The 15,965-nt window shown below is 41.5% G+C and overlaps 1 protein-coding gene across 4 annotated transcripts in view; it reads left to right on the top strand.

Moving 5' to 3' along the window:
- EXOC2 (exocyst complex component 2) overlaps positions 1–15,965 on the top strand; it is a 386,269-nt gene that overhangs the window by 193,578 nt on the left and 176,726 nt on the right. Inside the window, exon 2 of one of the 4 annotated variants that reach the window (XM_066376911.1) lies at positions 5,752–5,923. The exons of the other annotated variants lie outside the window; for them this stretch is intronic. The gene's annotated coding sequence lies outside the window, so the exon portion shown is untranslated. The remainder of the gene's footprint in view (positions 1–5,751; positions 5,924–15,965) is intronic. 4 annotated transcript variants of the gene reach the window in all.

The raw sequence follows: 15,965 nt of genomic DNA, 5'->3' as shown, positions 1-15,965 counted from the left end.
TGCTACTAGTTATTTTTATATGTATTTTAAGTCTGAAGTTATGTAAAAAAAGTAATTTGCTGTCTTTTAAAAAAATTTTTTTTTTAATTTGCTTTTAATTGTCTTTTATTCTGCCAATAAATATTTTGGGAAATTAAAGATTGTGCCACAATGAAATACGGGAAAATTATAAAATTAATAAAATTTTCTGACCTCTTTTGAAGAAACACTTTAAATTTATCTTGTGTGCTTCATTAAAGGAAAAGAGGCAGGCGGGTTAAAACTAATATGAATCTTAAAAAAATGCATTTATTTAAGTAATTATTATAAATTATAAGAAAATGTGGCCTTTCCTCATTTTAATGAAATGATTTTATAATGGTAATTCTCTCTTTTGACCTGTGATTGATAGGAGGCTAATTGATGTTAAATGGATACTTTGTTAATCCTTCATCAGTGGCTAAATTGGTATGGAGAGTACAGGTCAAGGCTACACAAGGCCATGACCAGCTTGTTTTCTCAGGGAGGTTTTTCCCTTTCTCCCTTCTTTTTTCTCACTCTCCAATTCCCTCCACCACCCTCCCACAGTCCTCCCCTCTCTCTACTGCAGAATGACAGCTTGTAGATGTTGCGTGCGAGGAGTTCAAGCTGGCGCTGTGTGGTCTGAGTGTGTGGTCTCCACTCAGCCCAGAGGCTGCTAACAGGGTGGATGAGAGAGAGCAAGACTGTTTACTTTAATTTATTTCAGATGCCGGAATTGTGCCCAGTTCCTCCTAAGCTTGATTCCATAGCTAGCAGCTCAATCCCTCACAGCTGTGGTGTAGTCTCAGCTCTGCATCAGGCCTCTCCCAGTAGGCACTTGTATAGCATCTGCCTGTTTGAATCCCTCTCCGCTCAGAAATGTTAATGACACTGCTGAGTGCTGTGATTATTTTGCTTTCTCTGTGTCAGATATATGGCCTTGAAGAAGTTTCTTTTGAGGTAGAGCTAGAGAAGTAAAGCAGAAAATTGAAGATCAGTGACAAAGTTGATGTATTTTTAGAAATTGGGCAAGTTTTTCTACAAGATTTGGATCCCATTAATCCAACTATGCTTATATAAAAGAATTTGAGCGTTATGTGACATACTGTCATGTTTAACATTTTTAATAAAATTAACCAATTTAAGCTGACAGTTGATTCCTTGACTTTTTTTGAGAATCTGCATTGATTTTGGCATGGCCTGTTTAGTTATTATATTTGTCAGTAGTGATAATAGGCTTATTTTATCATAAAGATTTGATAAGTTGAGACAAATGTAACTTTGTTTTTAATGCAGTAATATAAATTTAGGACAATATCTTTTTTCTAATTTCATTATAAATGGCTTAGCAGTAGTTATTGATTTTTATTCATCTTTCATTACTGAACATTATTGTTGAGAAGGTATAGAACTTTGTTATTTCAGTAAACATCTGTAATGTCAGTGGCCGAGGCCAGGCGGGTTCACCCTGGATTTGGGCAGACAGTAGAGACACTGTGGTGCTGGAAAGTGTCGGGCCATACCCCTTTTATTGGAGGCTCACAAAGACAGGTGAGCAAATAAACAACAAAAGGGGAAGAGCTAATAAACAAAGGAAAATCTGCTATTCGCAGTAAGGACAAGGGAGCAAGGAAAACCGTACCTCATGGTGGCGGGATAGCGATTTGGGAGAATCACCACCCAAGGGAAGCACCCATAGCTTTGGCTATATACACACATGCCTCTGCCATGTGCTCACGCCCCTGGTGGGCGTGCCGGGTGGATCCTGGTCGGGCGCATGCGGGAGTCTGTCTGACTGTCTCACCCCGTTTCCAGCTTCAGAAAAAATACAAAAAAAAAAAATAAAAAAAAAATTACAAAACAGAGCTATGGGTGAAAGATAGAGCAGTCAGCGGCACCAAGAAAGGCAAACCGTTCCCCTCTGGCAGAATCCAGGCCAGAGTTCTGTCTGCAGACAGCACAGTAGCAGGTACCAGAGGCTGCCCCAGGCAGGCATACCAAACCTTATTATTCTGCTCACCAGGATCTGCTGGTTCTGTGTGCAGCAGAATGGGAGAACTCATTTTGGGCCATAAAGAAATTACAAAGGAGCCCTTCATAATGCTGTCTCCCTGAGCACTCAAGGGATAATACACTTCTATCTTAGCGGCCAGGTGCTGGTTGCCCAGGGAGTTAACTGGAGGTCTACCTCTAGCCCACTACCCCACAGTGCCAACAAGGTCACCCATTGAAGGTGAGGGGCCTGTACAGTCCAGGGCCATGTCCATTGAAGCCGTTGGCATTTAAGGAGTGCTATTGGGGCAGGCAGAAGCATGATGCCCTGCTATCCAAAGCCCAGCTTGAGCAAAGCGTCCTTGGTGTGTATCTGCAACTGGATGGGAGCAGCTGCCCAGTGCAGGAGGGCTTTCACCAGAGCTGCCCTCCCCCACTCCCCCGTGGAGGTTTCTCATTCAAAATCCGGAGTACTGTCCACAAGCAACGTGTCCGTCCAGTAAGGGAGCTAGTGCCCTCTTCCTGTTGTAGTCCCTACTTTAAGAGTTCATTATAGCCCTCAGTGATACCAGCAATTTGTGGGTGGTAGGGAACATGGTATTTCCAGTCCACTCCTAGGTCTTGAGCCCATGTCTCACCATAGAACCTGTGAAATGGGTACCATTGTCATTTTCAAGGACCAGTGGCCGCCCATACGCAGCACTCCAGTGGTCCAGAGCCTGTATGACCGCCCTTTGGTCTGGGTTATGGGCAGGGTAAGGAGCAAGCAGACCCATGGTAGTATCTACACATATGACTGCATGCTGTTACCCGTCCGACTTTGGTAAAGGTTCAATGATGTCTATCTGCCACCGTGTAAGTGGAACACGACCTCTCTGGACCTGCCAGGTAATGCCAGTTGTTTCTGTGGGTGCTCCTTGGAATACACTGCACCACACCAGTGGTAGTCAACCTGGTCCCTACCGCCTACTAGTGGGCGTTCCAGCTTTCATGGTGGGCCGTAGCGGAGCAACCAAAGTACAAATAAAAAGATAGATTTAACTATAGTAAGTTGTTTTATAAAGATTTATTCTGCCATACTTAGCGGAAATCCGACATAAAGTACTTGGTAAGTAATTATTATTATATGCTTTAACTGGCTGTAACTCTGCTTTATAAATTTTATAAAGTAAAGTTACTTCCCTACTTTATAAATCACCATTACTGTGGAACTGGTGTGGGCAGTTAGAAAATTTTACTAACAGAGATATAAAAATGGGCAGTAGGTATAAAAAGGTTGACTACCCCTGCACTACACATTGCTCACAATCTGCAAGTACCTCTGCATAGGACACAGGCAAGCCCACATAGTTTTTTGTCCCACATGGAGCAGACGCTGGTGGAGCCACTGTGTCACGTCACCTACAGGCGCAGTCTCCAACCATTGTACCCTCGCCAAAGTGTCTGCCTCATCATTCCCAGGATGGGGTAGACAAGGAACATGTCCTGTGACATGGTATACTGTCACCTGCTTCTGGTGTCCAATTTCCCATAAGTCCTGTTATATGGCCTGACCCCATAGCAGATGGTGCATTACCATCCACTGGTTAATGTGCCAAGTAGCAATTCAAAGGGTCAGTCCATGATAGACAGCCCAGCTGTCAGTACAGATCACCAGAGGTGAAGGTTCATTATGGGCAATTAGCCATATGGCTTTTAATTCTGTCCATTGATTGCTTTGGCCTATACCTGTGTCCATCTAAATAGTCTCAGTGGCTGGATGGAAAGCTATGGCCATCCACTTGGCAGGTTGGCCGCTGCTAGAACTATCAGTATACCAGGCATCCTCAAGGATGAGCATTCGCCCCTCCTGGTAGGGACTGACTTCAGGTTCTGCCTCCAGAGCCCCAGCTGCACCTGACTCTAAGGTCGCATAGGTGACTGGACCCAAGACTTCCTGCAGTTCTGCTAATGGGCTGGTGCTAAGAGCACAGCATTGTTGCAAGTATGCTCCCCACTTGGCCAGGGTAGATGTTTGGGCTGTACCACTATGAGGTTTGGTTGCCCAATCTCTCACCTGTCCTGCAATAGGGTATGTGGTCTTGTCTGTAACTGGAGTTATGATTGTAATACTCTAGTGCAGGCGTCCCCAAACTATGCCCCGAGGGCCTCATGCGGCCCCCTGAGGCCATTTATCTGGCCCCCTGCCGCACTTCCGGAAGGGGCACCTCTTTCATTGGTGGTCAGTGAGAGGAGCACTGTGTGTAGTGGCCCTCCAACGGTCTGAGGGACAGTGAACTGGCCCCCTGTGTAAAAAGTTTGGGGACCCCTGCTCTGGTGGCTAGGAGGGCAGTATACACAGCTGCCAACTGTTTCTCTACTAATGAGTAACGGACTTCAGCACCTTTCCATAGTTGGGACCAAAACCCAGTATGTTGCTGCAGGTGTTCTGTTTGTTGCCACAAGCCCCATCCAATTTCTCCATATCTGCCCCAGCTGCAATTAAATCTACCCACATCTGTGTTTGGGTAACTTTCACAGGTCTGTTCTTCTTGTTAGTCAGAGGGGCAGCATGGGCAGCATCCCTCACAGTTTTGTGATTCCGTGCTACCTCTAGCTCCCCTAAATCTGCTCCCCAAATCTGTGCAACTGCATTGATAGGCTCTCCCACATAAGGATCTAGGATAGCCACTAGTGAACCAGAAAGGGCTGATGGGGCACTGCAGAGGATGAAATCCTGCATCCTGGCTGTAAACACTTCCTTGTCTGGTCCACAGGACCCTGGGTGGAAAGCAGCATTCTTCATACCTAGTTCCTGAAGGACCTTTACTAACTCACTATGGCACTGCCACTGACTCACTACCCCCGGCAATTCTCCAGTATTCTGCTAGACTGTACAAATGGCAGCCATCACCCATTCTTATACAGTCTGGTTTCCTGGGTTGTCATGGCAGTTTTGAAGACACTGCCTCAAGGAGGAGTGTGTGGAAATGGTGGCAATTTCTCCATCTCTGTTCCGGAGAGCATGACAACATCCACCCCCCATGTCCCACAGCCTCAGTAACCAGGCTGCCAGTGGCTCTATGGGTTTCTTCCTGAATTGTGCCCCCAACTCCAACAGCCCTGCCTGGGTGTAGCGCTGGACCACATGGTGCTCCACCATCTATGGAGGACGCTGTGGTTGCCCCTGAGGGACTCTTGGCTGCTGAAATTTTACCTTCTTGGTGACCACTGGCTTAGCTCTGAGTCTGTGGATGGCAGTTGCAGCCAACCGTTCCCCTCAGAAGAGGAGAAATCAGAAACGCCTGCTCCCACCAACTCAGAGCCCCTTTGCCAGCAGGAATGCAACTCCATCTTCCGTGCCTGCTTTGTCTCTTGTGGCTGCTGGCTCTCAGCCTAATGCTGACTCTTGAGCTCCTGAACCTGCAGTTGTTTCTCTAACAGCTGTTGCTGCCAGTGTTCAGCTTCCTGGGCAAACTGCAACTCGTGAACCTGCAATTCCTTCTCCAGAGACTGCTCCAGTTCCAGGCGCCATTGGTGTTCTGCCTGCACCTCACAATGCAACTCTCAGACCCATTCGGCCTCCTTCTTCAGTGCTGGCTCCAGTTCACGCTGTTGCTGATTCTCAGCCTGCAACCTGCCATGCAGTTCTCGGATCCGCAGCTCTTTCTACAGTGACTGTTCCAGCTTGTGCCATTGTTGCTGCTCAGTCTGCAGCTCATCCTGGAGCTTTTGATCTCGGACTGCCTCTCACACAGAGCTCTTGGTTTCCTCTTACAGGACTGTAAAAATCACCCGGCCTGTGGCCCCAAAAGGACAGCCACGGGGAACCATATGCTGGAGAACAGCGACCACTCCTCTACCCCACCCTTCAAGGGTGTCGGCGGCTCCATACCCATCTGCTCCGAACCCTGCCCACTACACTAGATGTAATGCCAGTGGCCGAGGCCAGGTAGGTTCCCATTGGATTCAGGCAGATGGTAGAGAAACTGCTGAGCTGTAAAATGTCAGGCCATACCCGTTTATTGGAGGCTCACAAAGACAGGTGAGCAAATAAACAACAAATTAGGGGAAGAGCTAATAAAGGAAAATCTGCTACTCACAGTAAGGGCAAGGGACAAGGAAAATCGCACCTATGATGGCGGAAGAGCGATCTGGGAGAATCACTACCCAGGGGAAGCACCCATAGCCTTACCTAGGCTATGAACATGTGCCTCTGCCACGTGCTCACGCACTAATCAAGCAAAGTGCTTGCAGCCCGTAAACCCGTGAACAAGCCTAACACAGCTGCCCACAACATGTATAGACTCAATATCAGTTGGGATTTTGTATAATATAGTTTCTTTGTTTCCTGCCTTCCCTACAAGTTTTTCTCAAAAGGAATTGCTGTTATTGATGATTGTTCACGACAAGAAGTCTAAGCCACTGACATTTCCAGAGGAGTTAATATGTGTAGCTTATTGTTGTCTTTCTTTTCTCCCTACTTTTAACCCCAAATTTCAGTACAGTCTTGTGCACTTAATGGTGGGAATGTGTTCTGAGAAATGTGTCATTAGGCAAGTTTATCTTTGTGTGACATCACAGAATGCACTTGCACAAACTTACATGTTATAGTTTACTACACACATAGGCTATATGGTATAGCTGTTGCTCCTAGCCTAAAAATCTGTATAGCATATTACTGTATTGAATACTGAAGCAACTGGAACACAATGGTATTAAACATAGAAAAGGTAAATTGTCATACCTGTGTCGGGCACTTATCATGAAGGGAGCTTGCAGGACTGGCATTTAGGAGTGAGTGGTAAGTGAATGTGAACGCCTAGGACATTACTGTGCACTACTGTAGACTTTATAAACAATGTATATTTAGGCCAAACTAAATTTATAAAACAACATGAGATTAAATTAATCACTGGAGAAATGAGCAGTCAAGAGACACCAATATGGGAGACTTCAGCAGCGTAATGCAGCACACTGTTTTTTAGCAAACTTTTAGTAACTAGAAAGACTATCCTCAAAAATAATAATAAAAACTATAGTATAGTAAATGCATAAACCAGTAACAGAATTGTTATCATTATCAAGTACTGCATACTGTGCATAATTGTATGTGCTATATCAGGGGTCCCCAAACTTTTTACACGGGGCCAGTTCGCTGTCCCTCAGACCGTTGGAGGGCCGGACTATAAAAAAAACTATGAACAAATCCCTATGCACACTGCACATATCTTATTTTAAAGTAAAAAAACAAAACGGGAACAAATACAATATTTAAAATAAAAAACAAGTAAATTTAAATCAAGAAACTGACCAGTATTTCAATGGGAACTATGGGCCTGCTTTTGGCTAATGAGATGGTCAATGTGCTCCTTTCATTGACCACCAATGAAAGAGGTGCCCCTTCCGGAAGTGCAGCGGGGGCCGGATAAATGGCCTCAGGGAGTCGCATGTGGCCCGCGGGCCGTAGTTTGGGGACCCCTGTGCTATATTTTATGTGACTGGTAGCGCAGTAAATTGGTTTACACTGGCGTCACCACAAACACATCAGTAATGCATTGTAGTAAGATGTTACAAAGGCTAATGCTGTCACTAGGTAATAGGAAATTTTCAGCCCCATTTTAATCTTATGGTGCTACTGTTATGCCGCATGTGACTATAAAGAAAGTCAGTTTGCATCACTCAGGGTATAAAGCCTTCCTCTCTTCCCTTACACTTTCAGTTCTTGCCATGGTTTTCCTTCGTCTTACTTGATCTTGAATTAGTGCGAATTAGGAATTTAGTAGTGTCAGATTTAAAAAAAAAAAAGTTATCCTGTATTTTCTCTTGCATCCTTTTTTCCCTTTCGTATTATGTTTGTGGTGATAATGATAATCTAATGCTCCCCAAATTTCTGAAGCAAAATTAATATATCAACACTAATTCTGGATCATTTTTATCACTCCAAAAGGAAACTCTGAACCCACTATCAATCCTTTTCCATTCCCCCTCCTCTAGCCACAACTAATCTGTTTCTATGGGTTTACATATTTTGACCTTTCATATAAATGTAATCATGCAAGATGTAAATATTTGTTTTTGTCATGGCAGAATATGTTCATGGTAGCAGTCATTACCTTATATCTTTTACATTACCATATGTCTTTTACCTAGCAAGTGAAAATTGTGTGTGTGTGTGTGTGTGTGTGTGTGTGTGTGTGTGTGTGTATAATATAGAATTGAAGTTATGTTTGGAAATTCAGAAATATTTAACAGGAGCTGTGAAATGCTCTAGGTTTGTATTTGATAGAAATGCCATGTGTGAGTATTATCTGTCAGTCAACCAGCCCTTTGCAGCAGTGGTCAGTCATGTAGGACCCTCTAGCCAGCTTTCTAAGTTTCATTGTTACTTTTGTCATTGTTACCAGTGTCATTGATACTTGTTTAAAATTTGATCTGGAATTCTAAAGCAGTGAATCCTGATTGAACCAAATACCTTTATGTCTACTTCATTTTATTGGGCAAAATCCTTCAGGAATGAACAATGAGCAGGAAAAATAGCAGTGTTTTATACTAGGTAACTAAAGTGGGAGTTACTCTCAAGAACAGTTGATTTTTTTGCAAAGGTAGAGAAACTTTATATAGAGCTACAATACCTTGGCAGCATTTTATTTTTGAATTATTTTTTAAAGATTTTATTTATTGGTTTTTAGAGAGAGGAGAAAGAGAAGGTTGGGAGGAGTGGGAAGCATCAACTTATAGTAGTTGCATCTCATATATGCCTTGATGGGGTGAGCTTGGGATTTCAAACTAGTGATCTCAGCAGGCTAGGTTGACACTTGATGCACTGTGCCACCACAGGTCAGGCATTGGCAGCATTTAAAAAAATTATTTCCAAATTCATCTCTCTTGAATATAAGTTCATCTTTAAATCTAAGAAAAGAAATTAGTCTTTATTTAGACTTTATTTTTTATAACTGCAAAGTTGGAATCTTAAATTCTCAGTACCTACTCCGTTTTTTTATCAATATATGTGGTGTTTTAAATTTAATCATCAAACTTAAAATCAGTTTTGGCTTGGTTTTTCATAAAATTTAAGTATTTTTCTAATGCAGAGATGTATGAGGGGTAAAACTCTACATTTAAAATATTTTTTGATAAAAGGGGGACACAGTATTAAAGATCTGACTCTATACATTAGAATTTCTGATTTTCCGGTAATTCATTATGCAAGTAATTCATTGTGCAAGATTCAGTGTCTTGTTACTCCATGTGTCCTGCAACACAAATACTGCTGTATTGCTCTGAAAGAAGAAACAGTGTACTAAGAAAAATAATGAGGAGGCTGCCGAATATGCTAATCTGTTGGCCAAGAGAACGAAGGAGGCCAAAGCAAAATGCCAGGAAAAGATTGCCAAGCAATGTAGGCTGTCCTCTCTGAGAGCTCCCACCTCTACGTCTGAGTCCAGTCCCCTCCCCTCCCCTTCTCTCTCCTTCTCTCCCCTCCCCTCCCCTCCCCTCTCCTTCCTTTCCCCTTCTTTCCCTCCTCCTCCCTTCTCCTCTCCTCTCCTCCCTTCTTCTCCCTTCTCCTCTCTTCCTCCTTCTCCTCCCTTCTTCCTTCTCCTCCCTCTCCTCCCTTTTCCTCCCTTCTCCTCCCCTTTTCTCCCCTCTCCTCCCTTCTCCTCCCTTCTTCCTTCTCCTCCCCTCTCCTCTCTTCTCTTCCCTTCTCCTCTCCTCTCCTCCCTTTTCCTCCATTCTCCTTCCCTCTCCTCCCCTCTTCTCCCTTCTCCTCTCTTCTTCCTTCTCCTCCCCTCTCCTCCCTACTCCTCCCCTCTCCCCTCTCCTCCCTTCTCCTCCCCTTTCCTCCCCTCCTCTCCCTTCTCTTCCCTTCTTCCTTCTCCTCCCCTCTCCTCCCTTCTCCACTCTTCTCCTCCCCTCTCCCTTTTCCTCCCCTCTCCTCCATCTAAACATTGATTAGAATCTTAATACATCAACTGTGACATGATTTTTGAGACAATATAGAAGGAATGAACTTGGGCTGGGTGCAGAGTCCATTGTAGTGACACAAACTAAAATATTTTATGGTTGAAATTATTTATCTGGGGTTTACTTTAAAGTACTCCCTCAACAACAACATAAAAATGTATTGAGAGAGGTAGTTGGAACAAGAGACAAAAGGTTGAAGCTGGGTAATGGGAAAATGGAGGCTCCTTATGCTAGTCTCTCTTCTTTTAGGTATAGTTAAAATTTCCATAATAAAAAGTGAAAAAAAAATCACATAGAGGATTAGAATAGTATAGAGCTAAAGCCTGGTTTTGAATCCTAACTCTACCACTTACTAGCTGTGACTTTAGGCAAGCTGTTTAATCTCTGATAATTTTATCACTATTAATAAAACCATTGAGCATTTTAGAATGCTTACTTCCAGGCATCTTTTCTGTATGTTTTAAAATAATAATATATAAAAAATTATATAACAATATATTTATGAATATGTAATTATCTATGCTAATTAAAAATATGCATATGTTTTATTTGTGCAAGCAGAATATGTTCATATGAATTACTAGTTCAGAGCTTGGATTTCCACTGGATCCATTGCATGAAAGAGTCCATCATTGATTTTTGCCAGGTTTGGAGCCTTTTTTAAGTGTTGGGTATGTTTTGAGGAGCTGATAGTTTCTAAGCAATAGCCATCTGAGGTGATAGACCTGGATTCCTTGCATCTGGACCTGCAGGCTGTCCTCCTAAGGGGGCAGGAGTGATGCTGGTGCTAACTTGGCTTTGCTACAAAAAGATGGTAGCCATCAAGCACAAGTTCAGACCTGAGGCCTCCAGGTTTTGGACAAGTGTCACATTTTTATTGAAGCTCTTGGTGCTTGGGCAAGAGACATCAGTTGGGCAGATATTCCCTTTCCTCACAGTAGGTTTTAGTTTAGAAAAGATCACTTGATAGGCAAGCTGCAATTTCCCCAAATATCTGGTTTACAGATTGTCCCATGGAAGCTTCATATAATATATTATATAGTTTTATATAATTTTAATATGTATAGAAAGAATTTCTGGAAGTGTTCTAAAATTTTAAATGGTTAGCTAAATATATATATGTGTTAAATATATATCATATATACATGCACATATATAGTTTATATATACATATATAAACTAAAAAATATATATATTTTACAGACATTCTTGGAGATATTGTGAATTTGGTCTAGATCACCACAATAAAGTGTGCCACAGAGACTTTTTTGGTTTACCAGTTATGTTTATACTGTAGTCTCTTAAGTGTGTAATAGCATTATACAAAAAAAGCAATGTATGTACCTTAATTAAAAATACTTTATTGCTAAAAAATACTAGCCTTCATTTGAGCATTCAGCAAGTTATAATCCTTTTGCTGGTAGAGAGTCTTTTTAAAAAAAATATTTTTCATTTATGGTTGACATACAATATTATATCAGTTTTAGGTATACAACATAGTGATTAGATATATATTATGTACCTTATGAATAAGCACTCTGATCACCCATCTTGAACCATACATAGTTATGATAGTATTGACTATATTACATATTTATGCTGTGTTTTATATCCCCTTGACTTTTTACAACTGGAAATTTGTACTTCCTCATCTCTTTGACCTTATTTACACATCACCCCAACCACCTTAACATTGGGCAACTATTAATTTGTTCTATCTATGAGTTCATTTTTTTCATTTCTTTTTATTTTTAATTAAGAGTCAGGGAGGCAGAGAGACAGACTTCTGCATGCACCCTGACAAGGGTTCACCCAGCAACCCCTTTCTGGGGCTGATGCTCTGCCCATCTGGGGCTGCTGCTCTGTTGTTTGGCAACCAAGCTATTTTAGTACCGGAGGTGAGGCCATGGAGCCATCCTCAGTACCTGGGGCCAACTTGCTCAAACCATTTGAGCCATGGCTATAGGAGAAGAAGGGGGGTGGGGAGGGGTGGAGAAACAGATGGTCGCTTCTCCTGTGTGCTCTGACTGGGAATAGAACCAGGTACTTCCATACGCCAGGCTTGAGTTCATTTCTGTTCTGTTTATTTTCTTTATTTAGATTCCACATCTAAGTGAAATAATATGCTATTTGTCTTTGTCTGACTTATTTCATTTAGCTTAATACCCTCTAGATCCATTCATATTGTCACAAATGGCAAGAAGTTATTTTTTATGGCTAATATTCTACTGTGTGTGTGTGTATTTTAAGTGAGACAGAGATAGAGAGAGGGACAGACAAGGACAGACGGAAAGGAAGTGAGAGAGAGAGATGAGAAGCACCAATTCTTCGTTGTGGCACCCTAGTTGTTCATTGATTGCGTTCTCATATGTACCTTGGCCAGGGAGCTCCAGCAGAGTGAGTAACCCTTGCTCAAGCTGATGACCTTCAAGCCAGTGACCTTTGGGCGCAAGCCAGTGACCATGGTGTCATGTCTGTGATCCCATGCTCAAGCCAGTGACCCCACAGTCAAGTTGGTGAGCCCATGCTCAAGCTGGTGATTGGGGTTGGGGTTGGGGTTTTAAATCTGGGTCCTCCATATCCTAGGCTGATGCTCTTTCCACTGCGCCACCGCCTGGTTAGGCTGTACCATATCTTCTTTATCCATTCACCTAAGCTGCTTCCACATCTTGACTATTGAAAATAATGCTGCGGAGATGACGTTAGAGTAATGATGGCATGAGAGATACTCCTGATCTCTCTCCTTGAAATTTCAACAAATTGAACAACTATAATGCATCGAACAACTATTATGCAGCTGGGCTTGCAGGTGTGCCTGAAAGTTCCACGCCCCGAGTGTACTAACGGTGGGATGGAGTGAAAAGCGGGGCAGAAGATAAAACACAATCTTGGTGGGATTTGGAGAGGAGAGGAGGCAAACCTAGAATGATTGGTTTTTTTTCTTCTTTGCTGGACTACAGGGATGAGGGAAGCTCAGGCTCTCTGGATTTTGTCTGAGGGATACAGAGAGGGAAACTCAGAGTGACTGGGTCTCCTTCTGTTGGGAGGAGCGGTGAGAGAGAGGGGTAGGGGGGGAGATAAACCAAAGTGGTCAGAGTGTAGTGTCATGGTAAGTGTTCCCCCAGTCTGCAGCCTGCACTTGGCAGAGACAAAGAAAACTAAAGTGTAGTCTCACAGCCTCCCAGGTTCCGCCTCCCTCACCTTGCGGAATGGAGAGTGGCAGAGACAAACACCACAACTAGCTCTCCAGAGCCACTCTCCCCTGAAAAACGTAGGTGCTCCATGTCCAGTCCCCAGGTCTGTTGAGACGTGGGAAGGAGCACCTGTAAGCCTAAGATCACCATTGTTAGACCCATAAACCTGGAAAGCTGAAGCAGTAAAGCCAAAGCTGTAGAGCTGAAGCCATAAAGCTCACACAACACGCACCGCCCAGCAGTGTAACAGTAACATCTCAGTGGATAGCCCAGAAACTTCACAGAGCTAAAAGTTGTAATACAGTGACACCTACTGGAAGAAATTTCTCAAAACCAAAAATTTTATTTTTTTCTCCCTTTTTTTTTTCATTTTTGAAATTTTTATATTTTTATTCCTCTTTTCATGGGTGTTTTGTTTTTGATTTTCTTGTTTGCTTTCAATCTTTTTTCCTGTGTTTGTTTTTCTTGTCATAATTTAAAAAATTTTTATATTTTATTTTTTTTATATTTTCAATTTTTTAGTTTTTTTTTTTTGTTAGGGTTCTTAACAATACCATTCCCAGATGCCATTGAGGAAGAAGAAATCGAATATCATGGCTACACAAGACAGAGAAGTATTTCAGAAAGAAAATGAAAAAAAGCTCAATCACATGGAAGCCTTGGAGTTAAATGATAGAGAATTCATAATTGAAGTTCTGAAAATACTCAACAAGGTGCAAGAAGACACCAATAGGCAACTTAATGAGTTCAGAAAACAATAACTTAATGAGCCTAGAAATTGATAAACAAAACAAATACCTCACCAAGGAGATTGAAACTTTAAAAACAGAGATGAAGAACAATACATGAATTGAAGACTGAGGTCGCAAGTTTAGCTAATACAATGGATACAAAATCAATATGCAGAAGTCTAATGCATTTCTATATGCCAACAATAAAATTTTGGAAAATGAACTAAAAAAAGCCAATTCCTTTTACAATTGCAATAAAAAAAATAAAGTACCTAAGAATAAACTTAACAAAGAATGTGAAGGACCTATATAATGAAAACTACAAAACATTATTGAAAGAAATGGAAAAATTCACAATGAAATGAAAAAATATTTCATGTTCATGGATTGGAAGAATCGACATAGTTAAAATGGCCATATTATCCAAAGCAATATATAAACTTAATGCAATCCCCATCAAAATTCCAATGTCATTCTTTAAAGAAATAGAACAATAAATTACCAGGTTGGTATGAGCCATAAAAAACCTCTAATAGCCTGACCTGTGGTGGCGCAGTGGATAAAGCATCGACCTGGAAATGCTGAGGTCGTCGGTTCGAAACCCTGGGCTTGCCTGGTCAAGGCACATATGGGAGTTGATGCTTCCTGCTCCTCCCCCCTTCTCTCTCTCTGTCTCTCCTCTCTAAAAATGAATAAATAAATAAATAAATAAATAAATAAATAAAACTGTGTGTGTCAACTATTTAAAATGAGAGGGAAGCTAATCCAAGTTTAAAAAAACAAAAAAACAAAAACAAACCACTAATAGCCAAAACAATCCTGAGGAAAAATAACACTGGAGGTATCACACTACCTGACTTCAAATTATACTAGAGCCACGATCAAAACAACATGGTATTGGCAGAAAAACAGATATGCAGACCAATGGAACGGAATCGAGAGCCCAGAAATATAACAACATTTATATGGACAACTCATCTTCGACAAAGTAGCCAAAAACACGCAGTGGTGAAAAGAAAACCTCTTCAATAAGTTGTGTGGGAAAATTGGAAAACCACATGCAAAAGAATGAAACTTGACTACAGTTTGTTCCCCTGAACAAAAATTAATTCAAAATGTATCCAAGACCTAAATATAAGACCTAAAACTATAAATTTCATAGAAGAAAACATAGGTACTAAACTCATGGACCTTGGCTGTAGAGAACAATTTATGAATTTGACCCCAAACGCAAGGGAAGTAAAGGCAAAAATAAATGGATTGAGACTACATCAAAATAAGCTGCACAGCAAAAGAAACTGACAACAAAACATATAGGCAGCCAACTAAATGGGGATATTTGCAAACAACAGCTCTTGTAAGAGTTTAATATTCAAAATACTACATATAAAGAACTCAGAAAGCTCAGCAACAAACAAGCAAACCATCCAATTAAAAAGTGGGGAAAGGACCTGAACAGATACTTTTCCCAAGAGGATACATAGATGGCCAACAGGTATATGAAAAGATGCTCATCTTTACTAGCTATTAGAGAAATGAAAATGTAAACTATAATGAGATACCACTTCACCCCTGTTAGATTGGCTGTTATCAACAAGACAGAAAATAACGAGTGTTAGGCTGTGGAGAAAAAGGAACCCTCATTCACTGCTGTTGGGAATGCAAATTAGAATGACTATTATGGAAGAAAGTATGGTGGTTCCTCAAAAAATTAAGAATAGAATTATCATATGACCCGGCAATCCCTCTACCCGCAAAACTCGAAAACATTAGTATGTAAAGACACATACACCCCCATGTTCATTGCAGCATTATTTACATTACACACACACACAATGGAATACTAGTCAGCCATAAGAAACAATAACATAGTGAAATTTTCAACAACAGATCAGGGGTCAGGAACCTTTTTGGCTGAGAGAGCCATGAACGCCACATATTTAAAAATGTAATTCTGTGAGAACCATACAATATGTTTAACACTAAATACAAGTAAATGTGTGCATTTTATGTAAGACCAACACTTTTAAAGTACAATAAGTCTCTGAATTCTTTTTAGTAACGTTGTTATGCTGTTGCTAACCAATGATGAATAAAGTACTTC

The sequence above is a fragment of the Saccopteryx leptura genome, chromosome 3, assembly GCF_036850995.1.
Source record: "Saccopteryx leptura isolate mSacLep1 chromosome 3, mSacLep1_pri_phased_curated, whole genome shotgun sequence".
NCBI lineage: Eukaryota > Metazoa > Chordata > Mammalia > Chiroptera > Emballonuridae > Saccopteryx > Saccopteryx leptura.
The sequence above is the reverse complement of the archived record's forward strand: the minus strand, read 5'-3'. Positions and strand labels throughout refer to the sequence as shown.